This window comes from Urocitellus parryii, chromosome 8 (genome assembly GCF_045843805.1).
Source record: "Urocitellus parryii isolate mUroPar1 chromosome 8, mUroPar1.hap1, whole genome shotgun sequence".
NCBI classification, from domain to species: Eukaryota; Metazoa; Chordata; class Mammalia; order Rodentia; family Sciuridae; genus Urocitellus; species Urocitellus parryii.
Window position 1 is genome coordinate 68,528,997 of NC_135538.1, and position 14,614 is coordinate 68,543,610.

A 14,614-nucleotide genomic window follows, 5' to 3' on the forward strand; every position below is an offset into this window, starting at 1 on the left:
ATGAGCTACTCATTATATCAATGTAAATTTTCAAGTCCAAATTCCTTCATTTGCAGTCTTAATGAAATTGAGCACATTTTAATTTATCTAATCCTCATATTCATAGATGAAAATAAACTTAAGATGAATGTCTATTTCTAGGGTTTGACATAAAGGTCAAATGAGATTATTCACGTGTCACACTTTAAAAATCCTCTGTCATAGTAAATGCTCAATACAACTTTTTCTACTATCAAAAATGTTCTGTTTAGACATGTGATAGTCATGCAGTGGTCTCAAAATAATCATATCTGTGCTAATAGAAGGTGATTTATAATGATGTTTTCTATAATAATGTGTGTACAACAGTTGTTATAAAATGGCACATGCTATTTAAATGAGTGCTCAAAATAAGTTGGATGGAAAATTTTTATTTCCAAAACCAGAAACCTACTCAAATTAACTTAAGTAATAGAGAGTATTATAAAGCTCATGGATATCTAGGTTCAAGAAATTTAGCCTAAGCTTATTAATACCAGTCCTTTAGCATACAACATTTTCCATCATTTTGGTTTATTTCTTAATTTGCTTCATCCTATTCAAACTAGCTATCTTCCTCTGCTTACTCATGACTCAATGTTCACCTCATCTACAACTCCTTAATGGAAGTTTCAAATCCAAATATCACCATTATATCTCAATATTCATATTTTCAACAGATATTATGGTCAGTTTGGGGGTTAGTCGATGAATTGAAACCTGCATTGGGTCTCAAGAGCTGTAGTCTGTGTAAACCATGATGGAAGGAAGCTGCTTATAGAGGCTACAGGAAAATCAACTAACAGAATTTTCTAAAACAGAAGTGAATAATATGCTTTTTTAAATCTTGAAGATTTCTAAAAGCCCTATTTATATCTAGCCATTTTTATTAGCTATGTGCCCATAAATATTGTTTACATGTATTGTAAGTTTCAAAAACAGTGTATCACAAGCAGCCTTTGTTTTCCCATTTTATACAGATGAGAATCATCTCCATTGACTTTACTTAATGAAAAATTGGCTTCCTGGTATGATAAGTATTGATTTTGATGAGGGCAAAAGTGACTGTTAACTCTTTAAAACCATCAATAAATATTTAGTCATTCCCATTGATACGATGAGAAGTAGATCAAATGTTTCATTTCTTTTCCCATCATAATAAAACTTGAATCTATAAATGGAAGAAATCTTCATGGTTAAAAAAAATTAAAATCAAGACTCTAACTATATAGGCACTTCTTATATTTTAAGAAAAGAATTAAGGAGTATGAATCCAAAAACATATTTTTTGTCCTAGGGTATTATTTTACTTTTCTAACAATAGAAATCCACAAGTAACTAAGATGGGCTGCTATTAACATTATAGCTACTTGCCAGTGTTGTTCCAGGACTCCTTGCCTTCTGGGAATATATATGCTCCCTTGTAATGAGGCTTACCCAAAGATTTGCTTTGTTTATTTAAATGTAAGAAGAAGTAAATTTTAAAAAATATAAAGGATGAACTTAGCAGTGTTGAATCTCTCATTCTTTTCTCCCCTTTTGTGTGAATTATAGAAGAGGCCTTGTATTGAGATGTTGCAGACAAATAATTGAAAAAACCCCAAGAACCTATAGTGGGTGGTTGCTCTACATTCACAGAGGGCTTTGAGTGAAAACTGTATTTGTATTTTAAGCCACTGAGATTTGGAGAGTTATCCCACTGCTTAAACAACCCATTCCAATGTCTCCACTATAAATTATTAATGTTCAATCTCTCTTCTAATTTTTATCCATGTGGGATAGAAAAAAGGGCCCTCATATGGTTTATATGTTGTTTGTCCCCCAACTGTTCATGTGTCATGAGTTTGGTCCTTAATGTGGAATGTTGGGAGGTAATATGGTCCTTTAAGAAGTGGTGCCTAGTGAGAGGTCCTCAGGTCAATGGGTCACTAACCTCAGAAGGGAATAGGGTAATTCTCATGGGACCCATTAACTATTCTCATGAGAGACCAAAGGAGACACACACACACACACACACACACACACACACACACACATATATATGCATGTTCTTGTCTCTTGACATGGTATGCTCTAGACAACCTAGGGATTATGCTCACTAATAACCCATCTCCAGATGTAATCTCCTGACCACATTTCTTCAGAACTATAGAGAAAAAGTAAATCTCTTTTCTTTAAAACTTACCTAATGTGTGGTATTGTGTTATTAGCAACAGAAAACAAATATTTAAACATAATATATCCATGAGGAAAAAGCATAGTAAATTGCATATAATTTAGCCAGTAATTTTACCTAATTTTTAAATTAATCTTGTTTCAAAGATAGTAAGCCAAGAGTAAATAGAATGGGCAATCATTATTATATATTCTCAGCTCATCATCATCTCTGTTTTAGCAAGCAAAAGAAAATGAAAACAAATTTGATGATATAAAATTATTCAACATTATCCTTAAATAATTTTAAGAGCTATATAAGGGAAAAATTTAAAGAAAATATAAAGTGTTTTAGAAAATGAAAATATTAGATTAGAATACTGGGTTATTTTTGCATTAATCCATTTATTATACTTTTTATAATTTGACTACATCACTTTTTTTTTTAACCTTAAAACAACCACACTTATTAGGCTAGTTTCTGCAGGAAAGGTGTGTGGACATAGTTTAATTGGATTCTTTTCTTCAGAGTCTTACAAAGAGATAATCAAAGTGTTAACTAAAACTATGTTTTTACTTGAGGCTTGACTGAGGTAGGAGCTACTTCCAGACTCATGTGGCTGTTAGTTTCTCGGATGGCATTTAACTGGGACTTCAGCTTACTACCTGTTGTTTTCCAGAGGCCAAGCGTCAGCCCCTCCAAGCATCCCTCAATCCTTCACTAGATGCATCCTATTTGCTCCCTTCAATTTCCATCAGCTCTCTGTCCTAGGAGGCTAACTTCTGTGGAGTGTGGCAACTGAGCCCCTTAGTCTTCTAACTTCCTGTTGAGTTTGACCAATGTGGGACCCTGGCAGGAAATGTAGAAGAGGGTGTGTGATTGGGTATCTCTGTTACCTAGATTCCCTTCTTGCCAGGCTTCAGGTTAGATGTTCTTGTTTTTTTTTTTTTTTCACCCTTTATTTATCTATTTATTTATTTGTTCTAATTAATCATACATGACAATAGAATGCACTTTTACAAACTGTACACAAATAGAGCACAACTTCTCACTCCTCTGGCTGTTCATTCATGGTGCAGTGTCACACCAGTAGTGTAATCATAAATGTATAGAGGGTACATGTATAGAGGTCTGTCTCATTGTACCATCCTACCCATTCCAACAGCCCCACCCCTCCCTCTCCTCACTCCCCTCTGCACAATCCAAACGTTCCTTCATTCTTCCCTACCTGCCCCCAGCCACTATGGACCAGTATCTGTTTATCAGAGAAAACATTCAGCCTTTGGTTTTTGTTTTCTAAGCAAAGATTAAAGCACTTTTGCTCCAGCTTCTTTCAGCTGCAGTCATCTATTTTCTCTGGGCCATACTTACTCCCTCTTCTTACTACTTAGCTAGAAGAATAGTAATGGCTTTTATTATTTTAGCCCTAGGGGGCTTCATGATCCCTGTTAATTTCCCTTAATATTGTCACACTTTTGAATACATGCATTTATTGAACTTCCTTTGTTTACCTGTCATTGTTTGTCTAGTACCCTGATTTAACTTCCCCGGGAGGGGGGGGGGAATTTCTTTCTTTAGCACATTTTTTCCCCTGATATTTTATTTATTTATGTATTTTTTTTTACTGTGGTAAAACACACATGACTTAAATATTACCATTTAGTCATTTTGACTAAGTTCATTAGCATTACATAATTTTAAATTGTGCTGCTACAGCTACCCATCTACAAAATGCTTTTCTTTCGCAAAACTGAAATCCCTACTAAAAAATAATTCCCCATTTCTGCTCTTCCCAGCCTCTGGCAAATACCAATCTAGTTTTGGTCTCTGTGATTTAATTACTTCAAGTATCTCATGTAAGTGGAATCATATGGCATTTTTCTTTTTGAAACTGGTTTATTTAACTTATCATAATGTCTTTAAGATTCATTCATATTGTACCATGTGTCAGAATTTCCATCCTTATAAGACTAAATATTGCATTATATATATACAGCACACTTTGCTTATCCACTTGTCTGTTGATGAACACTTGGGTTACTTCCATGTTTTAGCTTTTGTGACTGTGACTAATGCTACTATTATGAGTGTACAGTAACCTCATTAAGAGCCCAATTTTAACTCTATTGAGCATATATCCAAATTGGAATTGCTAGATTGTGTGATAATTCTATTTTTAATTTTTTGAGAAAACACCATCCTGTTGTTGATAGACACTGAATTATTTTACAGACTTACCATAGTAAAAGGGTTTCAATTTCTCCACATTCTTGCCAATAGTTGTTATTCTGATTTTATGGTAGTGGGAATCCTAATGATTATGATATGGTATCTCACTGTAGTTTTGATTTGCATTTCCTTAATCATGAGTGATATTAAGAATCTTTCAAGTAATTATTGGATGTTTGTATATCTTATTTTGAGAAATATGTATTAAAATTTTTTGTACATTTTTGAGTTATGTTATTATTTTAATTTTTGAGTTTCAATAATTTTGTATATATTGTAGATAGTAATCCATTATCAGACATATGATTTGTAAATACATTCTTCAATGCTACAGATTCCTTTTCTTCTGTTGATAATGCTTTTGATGCATAATGGTTATAATTTTCATTAAGTCAAATTTGTCTATTTTTTCCTTTTGTTATGTGCACATTTAGTGCGATATCCAAGAAATTACTGCCAAATCTAAAGTCATGAAGATTTTAGCCTACGTGTTTTTCTAACAATTTTGATATTCAGATCTTATATTTAGGTCTTTGATGCATTTTTTTTCACTTTTTAGTTTTGTATATAGCATTAGATAAAGATCCTACTTTAGACTTTTCAGTTGGATGTCTATTTTTTCCAGCACTATTTGTTGAAGATTGTTCTATTCTCATTGATTGGTTTTAATACCTATGTCATAACTCATTAGATCATATAGATGAGGAGGCATTTCTAGGTTATTATTATATTCTATTAGTCTGTATATTTGTTATTATCCCAGTACTACATTCTCTTGATTAATGTAACATTGGGTCGAGTTTTGGAATCAGAAAATGTGACTCCTCTGATTTTCTTCTTTATTAGAAACATGGCATGTTTTTCAATATATTTATACCTTCTTTAAATTCTTTCAGCATGGTTTTATAGATTTATTTGTACAATTCTTCAATCTCCTTAATCAAATTAAATCCAAGTACTTTTTTTTTGATGCTATCATAAATGGAAGTGCTTTCTTAGTTTCGATTTTCAATTGTTCATTGTTACTATATAGAAACAAAATTAATTTTTCAGGTTGATTATATATCTTGCTATTTTACTGAATTTACATTTTTTAATTCTAACAGATTTTCTCATATGATATTTAAATTTTTTACACATAAAATCACCTCATTTGTAAAAATATAGAATCCTACTTTTCCTTTTTAAAATTGGATTCCTCTTATTTCCTTTTCTTGCCTAATTGCTTTGACTGGGATATCTAATACTGTGTTGAATAGAAGGATTGCAATAGATACTAATTGCCTTATTCTTAATCCTACAAGAGAACATTTTACTCTTTCCTCATTGAATATAATATTCACTGTGGGTTTTTTATGCTGCAGGCTGCCCAGCCCTGGGCCGAGCGGGCTGGCTGAGCTCCGCTCCTGCCGCTGCGCTGCTGTCGCCGAGCACTGCCTGCCACACCCCTGCTGAGCGCTTCCCTGCTGGGCTGTCAGTGCACGCCGGCTTGCAATCTTGCAACCCAGTTGGGCACAAAAACACAAGCCAGTCAAACTGAGACAAAGTTTTATTTTGTGAGAGGCCGTGTGCGTCCCCTAACAAGTGGGTCCACCACGTGTGTTCTACCTGAGCCGGGGGGACTCCACTTCCCCCGGAACACCCTCCTACCAACCTTTCCCAACCAATGGGAACTCTCCCATTACAAGAGTGACATGAGTAACCTGAGTCCCGAAACGGGCCCAGGTAAACAGCAGGAGACAATTACCATAATGTAACTTAACATAATCATAATCTGAATGGCTGGTTGGCAGTCACTAAACCCAAAGGTGCCTGTATCAATATTTTTGCTGTGGCTCCTAGCATCTGCCCCCTCTGTTTAATTAAACAACAGGCAAATGTGGCTAGGGACCGTGCCTGTTAGGTTGTCCAATTAACATGTGGTTCTTACCCGTCATGGGAGAACTGACCTTTACACGTCAGTTTCCTGTCTTAGGTTGAATCCACTGTAACCAGATCAACCCATCACTGACTACCGGTCCAGCATAGCCATGCTTGTGGATAGGCCTAAGCACCAGTGGGGGGGTGAGGTTCTTGCCTCACCTCAGTTGGCCCCCAAATTTAACCTTGGTGCCAGTGGGGGGGTGAGGTTCTTGCCTCACCTCTGTTGGCCCCCAAATTTAGACCATCACTAGCAGAAGGGAGAAAGACGCAGAATTGCCACGACACCAAGCCAATTGACGGCTCCTTTGGAAACACTGGTGACACATGGGCTAAGATATTTAGCACTACCAGTTCGCTGTATCAACAAATAGAGCACAATGCATACAGGTGATACATAGTCCAGGCAAGTTGTGTAAGCAGTTCAAAGTGGAGGAGTCTATCAATATGTCCATTTCCTCCCAAAGTAAATTAAGTCCTTGATTGAGCAGTTCTAAGTGGAGGAGTCTATCAATATGTCCATTTCCTCCCAAAGTAAATTAAGTCCTTGATTGAGCAGTTCAAAGTGGAGGAGTCTATCAATATGTCCATTTTCTCCCTGCCGCAGGCTTCTCGGCCCCGGGCCGAGCTAGCTGGCTGAGCCCCGCTCCTGCCGCTGCTATCGCCGAGCACTGCCTGCCGCACCCCTGCTGAGCACTTCCCTGCTGGGCTGTCAGTGCACGCCGGCTTGCAATCTTGCAACCCGGTTGGGCACAAAAACACAAGTCAGTCAAACTGAGACAAAGTTTTATTTTGTGAGAGGCCGTGTGTGTCCCCTAACAAGTGGGTCCACCACGTGTGTTCTACCTGAGCCGGGGGGACTCCACTTCCCCCGGAACACCCTCCTACCAACCTTTCCCAACCAATGGGAACTCTCCCATTACAAGAGTGACATGAGTTACCTGAGTCCCGAAACGGGCCCAGGTAAACAGCAGGAGACAATTACCATAATGTAACTTAACATAATCATAATCTGAATGGCTGGTTGGCAGTCACTAAACCCAAAGGTGCCTGTATCAATATTTTTGCTGTGGCTCCTAGCACCTCCCAAAGTAAATTAAGTCCTTGATTGAGCAGTTTTATTGAGTTATATTGATTGATGTATCAGTTTATACAGTTTATTGTGATAGCTATCATAAAAGTTGTAGTTTGGTCTTAGTCTTCACCGGCACTGGGATGGAGATGGGAATTATGGCCATGTTGCTAAAGAGACATTATCCTGAACAGAATTATGAAAAGGAAAGGTGAAAGTAAACAAACAGATCTGTTAACCACCTTTAAAAGCAAAATTTAATAACAGCTGTTTACCTAAAGTAAATTAAACCATATAAGTCACGTGACTTAATTTTTTTTTGATACTTGTATCTATTTATACATGAGCGCTCCTTATAAATGAAATATGGACATACACACATACAGACATACAACACAAAACAGTGCATACATAACATAGAACATATAAGACAATAGTAAATAAAGGCCTTGTAGCTATAGCTAGGTGAAATCTCCATTGCAATGTTTAAAAACTTTACAGTTAAAAAAAATAAAACACAGTCAAAAAATAAAACTGATCAGAAAAACATTAACCTAGGTTTGTATGAGCTTAAAAAATAAGGTAAAATAAAATAAAATAAAATAGAACTTTATGATGTGGGAAAAATGCAAATAATAAAATAGATATTGAAAAAGGCACCGTGGTAAATCACTGTCGCAGATGTAAGAATAGCCAGGCTGGAACTCTGGATATCAGCTGTTATGGATTTGAGTCAAATCATCTTCTTTTTCTGTAGAAATTGTTTTAGTTAATCTCTCTGGAATCCAAATTGGTTGCTGTTCCTCCTGTGGAAAAACACAGATGGAGCCCCGACTCCAGACTATTACTGGGTCCGGACCTTTCCATTGTCCTGTTAGAATATCTTTCCAAAGTACCTTAGGCTTATGTACATTTTTTGGATACATATGTCTTTCCGCAGCACTAAGTCCTGATGAATCCAAATTTAGAAAGTTTAGAGTAAAAAGGGTTATTTTAAGTTTATCTTTGGGGGATATATACCCCTTACTAATTCCCTCCTTTTGTTTTAATAAGTACATTTTTATCGTTTGATGAGCTCTTTCAACTATGCCTTGTCCCTGTGGGTTGTATGGGATTCCTGTTATATGAGTAATGCCAAATGATGAGCAAAATTGTTTAAAAGACTTGGAGGTGTAACCAGGACCGTTATCAGTTTTTAACTGTTTAGGAACACCCACAGTGGCAAAATTTTGTAAGCAATGAGCTATAACATCTTTAGTTTTTTCTCCAGGATGAAGGGAGCCCATCAAAAATCCAGAAGAAGTATCAACTGTAACATGTAAATATTTTAATTTTCCAAATTCTGGCAAGTGTGTGACGTCCATCTGCCAAATATGGTTAGGTATCAGTCCTCTAGGATTGACTCCAAGATTAACTTGTGGCAAAAATGTCACACAATTTTGACATTGTTTTATTATATGTCTGGCTTGTTCTTTAGTTATTTTAAAACATTTTTGTAAAGTATTAGCATTGACATGGAACCTTTTATGAAAATTTATAGCTTCTTCTATTGTGGAGAAAATATGTATGTCATGTGTAGATTTATCTGCTAGTTCATTACCCAAACTAAGGGCTCCAGGCAATCCTGTATGTGCTCTGATATGTCCTATAAAGAATGGATCCTTTCTATCCCAGATTAGACTTTGTATAGCAGAAAACAAAGAGAAAACAGTAGAGGAAGGAGAAATCCTACCAGCATCTTCAAGAGATACAATAGCATTAACTACATACTGACTATCAGAAAATAAATTAAATGTAGAATGTTTGAACATCATAAAAGCTTGCAATACTGCATTGAGCTCTACCTTTTGAGCTGATTGTTTGGGTACTAAAAATGTAAAAGTTTGATCAGGAGTAACTACTGCTGCTGTACCATTGTTTGACCCATCAGTGAATATATTTAGAGCATTTATGATAGGGGTTTTTCTTGTCATTTTTGGAAAAACTACAGGATGCTTAGACCAAAAAGACAACAAAGGATTAGATGGCAAGTGATTATCAAATGCAACTCTAGATTTACACATGATTATTGCCCAAGTATTTAACTCATTAGCTAACTCATCAATTTGATCCATAGTATATGGAGTAATAATTTTATTGGGAGAAATCCCAAACACTCCTTTTGCTGCTTTTATTCCTTTGAGTATTAATTGCCCTACAGCCTCAGGATATCTAGTAAGAATAGTATTAGGAGAATAAGATAAATGTATCCATAATAATGGACCTTCTTGCCAAAATACTCCTGTAGGAATATTTTTTGTCGGTAGTACAATAAATAGTAAAGGCAAACTTATATCAATTCTATCCAAATGCATATTTTCCATATATGTTTCAATGATTTTTAATGCCTTTCTAGCTTCAGGCGTTAACATGCGGGGTGAATTTGGATCTGACGGACCTTTTAGAATATCAAATAAAGGTCCTAATTCTCCTGTTGGTATGCCTAGATAAGGCCTTATCCAATTTATATCTCCCAATAACTTTTGAAAGTCATTAAGTGATTTGAGTTGATCTACTCGTATTTGAATTTTTGGTGGACGGACCATGGTTGAGGATAATAGAACTCCTAAATAATTAATTGGAAGATTTAATTGTACTTTATCTATTGCTATCTCTAGATTATAATTTTTTAATAAGTTTGTAAGCCTGGCATAACATTCTAGCAATGTGTTTTTATCTTTATGTGCCATTAACACATCATCCATATAGTGAAATATCTGTAGTTCAGGATTTTGATTTCTAAGTGGCTGGATTGCTTTATCAACATAAATTTGGCACAAAATTGGGCTGTTAGCCATCCCTTGAGGGAGTACTTTCCATTCATATCTCTGATCAGGACCTTCATGATTCAGTGCAGGGATAGTAAATGCAAAATGTGGACTATCCTCGGGATGAATTGGAATTGAGAAGAAACAATCCTTAATATCTATAGCTAGAACATGCCAGGTTTTTGGTAGAGCAGACAATTGGGGAATCCCTGATTGAGCAGGTCCCATAATAACCATCTCATTATTAATGGCTCTTAAATCTTGTAATAATCTCCATTTACCAGATTTCTTTTTAATGACAAAAATGGGAGTATTATGGGGAGATACGGAAGGTTGTATATGTCCTTCCGCTAATTGCTATTTGACCAGATCATGGGCAACTTGTATCTTTTCTTTAGTTAGGGGCCACTGAGGAACCCACACTGGTCTTTCTGATTTCCAAGTAATTTTGATTGTCTCAGTGGCCCTTTTTGAAAACCCAATCCATGTTTATTTATTTCTTGATCTATTTGAATTGGTGCTGTTATATCTTGTTCTTGATCTCTTAATCTCTTTTCTTTTCTAAAGCCTTGTTTTGCCCTAGTAGTGGGCGTGTTAGGATTGACGTTATTTGTTAATGTCAATCCTAATTGATCTAGGACGTCTCGTCCCCATAAATTTATGGGGAGATGGTCCAATACATAGGGCTGTATAGTTCCTTCACATCCTTCAGGATCTTTCCAATCTAATACCATTGCACTTCTATGGGGATTAGTCGCCACTCTAAGCCTCTAAGCGTTTGTGTGGCTTATTGCAATGGCCAGTGCTTAGGTCATTCCTGGCGAGATATGATGCTGAGGTCAGCGCCTGTGTCCAGCAGTCCATTAAAATCATGTCCTTGAATATTTAATTTTAGCATAGGGCAAGAATCTAAATTTAAAGATAGCATAGCCCAATCTACACCTGTGGAGCCTAATCCCTTGGAACCTCTTTCTACATTACAACTGGAAAATTTATCATGTAGGCTTGGTATTATTAATAACTGTGCTATTCTATCTCCTGATGAAATTACTGATATACCTCTTGGAGAACTAGCTATGATTTTTATTTCTCCCTCATAATCGGGATCAATTACCCCAGGACTTATCATAAGTCCTTTAAGTGTAGAAGAACTTCGTCCTAATAATAAGCCTACTGTTCCCTGGGGAAGAGGTCCTTTTACTCCTGTGGGAATGATTTGAACTCCCATCTCTGGAGTTAATACTGCTCTGGCAGAGGCACAGATGTCCAACCCTGCGCTCCCTCTAGTCTGTCTGATGAGGGATCTAATGGATAATGCGTCCTGGGCACCACCTTGATGGTGCTGTTGGGTTCCTCCATTGCCCCGTATATTTGTGGTTTTGGGCCCCGGGGCATTGGGCCCTCCAATTCGTTTTTTGACAACGGGGCCTGATACCTTTCTCCATGATATCGTGGGTAGACACTTGATCTTTGTCCATTTTTTGATAACGGAATACCCTCTATGGTGGTTTGAGAACAGCATTCATTAGCCCAATGTCTTCCTCTATGGCATCGTGGGCAAATACCCGGGATTCTACTCTTTTGATACCTAGCTTTGTTAAACCCTCCTCCTATGGGGCAATTTCTTTTAAAATGTCTTTCTTGATTGCAATTATAGCATGTTTTTGGCTTGGTACCTAAAGCCTGTTTTACTTCAGCTGCCATGACTTGTCCTTGTTCATTAATGTCTCTACATAATTTAATATATGTGTTTAAATCTTCCTGTTTCCATGGTCTAATGACCTCTTTGCAGCAACGATTTGCTTGATCGTAAGCCAGTTGTTTTATAAATGGCATTGCCTGTTCTGTATTTTCAAATGTCTCAGAGGCTGCTTCAATAAGTCTAGCTACAAAGTCAGCGTAGGGCTCATTAGCTCCTTGTATTATCTTAGATAGTTGACCTTGTAAATCCCCTTGTCCCTTCAAAGTTTTCCATGCCCTAATTGCATTTATAGCGACCTGAGCGTATACGCCAGGATCATATCCTATCTGTTGCCTCTGACCTTCAAAATCTCCTCTCCCTAGAAGCATTTGTAAGTTTCTTTCAGGGTAACCTGCTTCTGCATTTCGCCTAGCTGTCTCCTTGCAAAATTCCTCATTGGCAATTTTCCATAATAAATATTGTCCTCCATTTAGCACAGAGTGACACACGTTAGCCCAATCTGCTGGTGTTAAGTCCCAGCTGGTAATAGATTCGACCATACTGACTGTGAAGGGAGCGGCCGGGCCGTAGGTTGCTACAGCTTCCTTTAATTGCTTTACTATTTTGAAATCTAAGGCACGGTAAACTCGTTCTCTTTCTTCTCCCCGCTCAACTACAGGGCATGCTAATTTTTGGGGTCCTGCCTCAGGATTCCGTTCATCATCTATGGAGGCAGGTAAAGCTGTTGGTTGAATTACGCCCTCTGGTGGTGGAACGGAGTTAGTAGCAGCCTCCCTATTTGACGACCGTTTTTTCCCTGAGCTTGCCTTCTTCAAATTTTCTTCTGTCTGACTATCTTGAGAGACCTTTTGTTTTGCTTGACCTAATATGTTTTCTGCCATGGCTTGGACCTCTAACAATTTACTTAACAGTTTTTTGGTTTGTTTTTTACTAGATTCTAATCTACTATAAAGGTAATGTAACCCAATAAGATAGGATAGAAGAAAGCCAAAACAGAATGAAACAGAAACGGAGAGGAGGAAAATGATTATATCAATTTTCTCTCTCTCAGGGCCGAATAACTTCAAACCTTGAGTCAACCATTTTTCCCAATTCGCCTGAAAAAATTGTAAGGCTAGAGAGCCTGAAATAAAAGAGAATAAATCAAAACAGGAATACCCATTCTGTCGCCTTTCCTTAGGGGCGAGCGATATTACTCACCTTTAAATTTTGGGCGTTCCCCGTACAGGGCCACCAAAATGCTGCAGGCTGCCCGGCCCCGGGCCGAGCGGGCTGGCTGAGCTCCGCTCCTGCCGCTGCGCTGCTGTCGCCGAGCACTGCCTGCCGCACCCCTGCTGAGCGCTTCCCTGCTGGGCTGTCAGTGCACGCCGGCTTGCAATCTTGCAACCCGGTTGGGCACAAAAACACAAGCCAGTCAAACTGAGACAAAGTTTTATTTTGTGAGAGGCCGTGTGCATCCCCTAACAAGTGGGTCCACCACGTGTGTTCTACCTGAGCCGGGGGGGGGGGCTCCACTTCCCCCGGAACACCCTCCTACCATCCTTTCCCAACCAATGGGAACTCTCCCATTACAAGAGTGACATGAGTAACCTGAGTCCCGAAACGGGCCCAGGTAAACAGCAGGAGACAATTACCATAATGTAACTTAACATAATCATAATCTGAATGGCTGGTTGGCAGTCACTAAACCCAAAGGTGCCTGTATCAATATTTTTGCTGTGGCTCCTAGCATTTTTATATGTAATGTTTATTATGTTGAGATAGTTTCCCTTATATTCCTAGTTTATTGAATATTGTCATTATAAAGGAATATTGAATTATGTAAATTGTTTTTATTCATTAGATGAGATGATATGTGTTCATTAATTGATTTTTGTATGTAGCAACATCCTTACATTGCAATAAATATATGCTACTTAGCCATTGTTTGGATCTTTTTAATATATTGCTGAATTGTTTGCTAATATTTTGTTCAAGATTTTTATATTAAACTTCATAAGAAATATTAGCCTGTAATTTTCTTTTCTTATGGTGTTCTTATGTAACTTTGATACGAAGATAATTCTGGCATCAGAAAATGAATTTAAAAGTATTCCCTCTTCTTCCTCTTTTGGGAAAAAGTTTGAGAAGAATTGATTTAGTTCCTCTTTAGTTCTTCCTTAAATCTTTGATAGAATTAATCAGTGAAATTATCATGACACATTGTACACACATGGAGTATAACTTTCCATTTTGTGGTTGTACATGATGTGGAGTTATACTGGTCATGTATTCATATATAAACATAGGAAATTTATGTCCTATTAATTCTACTATTCCTATTCCATTCCTCTCCCTTCCTTTCATTCTCCTTTGTCTAATTCAATGAGCTTATATTCTTCCCCACCTCCCCCTTATTGTAAAAATAAGGAAGAGAGAAAAATGAAGGGTTTAAAAGGGGCTGATAATTAATTTCCCTGGAAGTCACTTCAGGCAAGGAGAGCTTGCAATAAGTGCAAAGCAATGGCACTTCCTCTTTATCTGAACTGCTATTATCAGAATCAGCAGTCAGTTATCAGGACACAGATCCCTGGTACTTGGAAGACAGGGTTCTTTTCTCCAACCCTTGCTCCTACAAACTGTGTGCAAGGTTCTGTAGGAGCACATGTACAGCTGCCTGTCACAGGACTTGGAAATGTGAGTTGGTGTATGCTACCATTCTAAGATTTGAT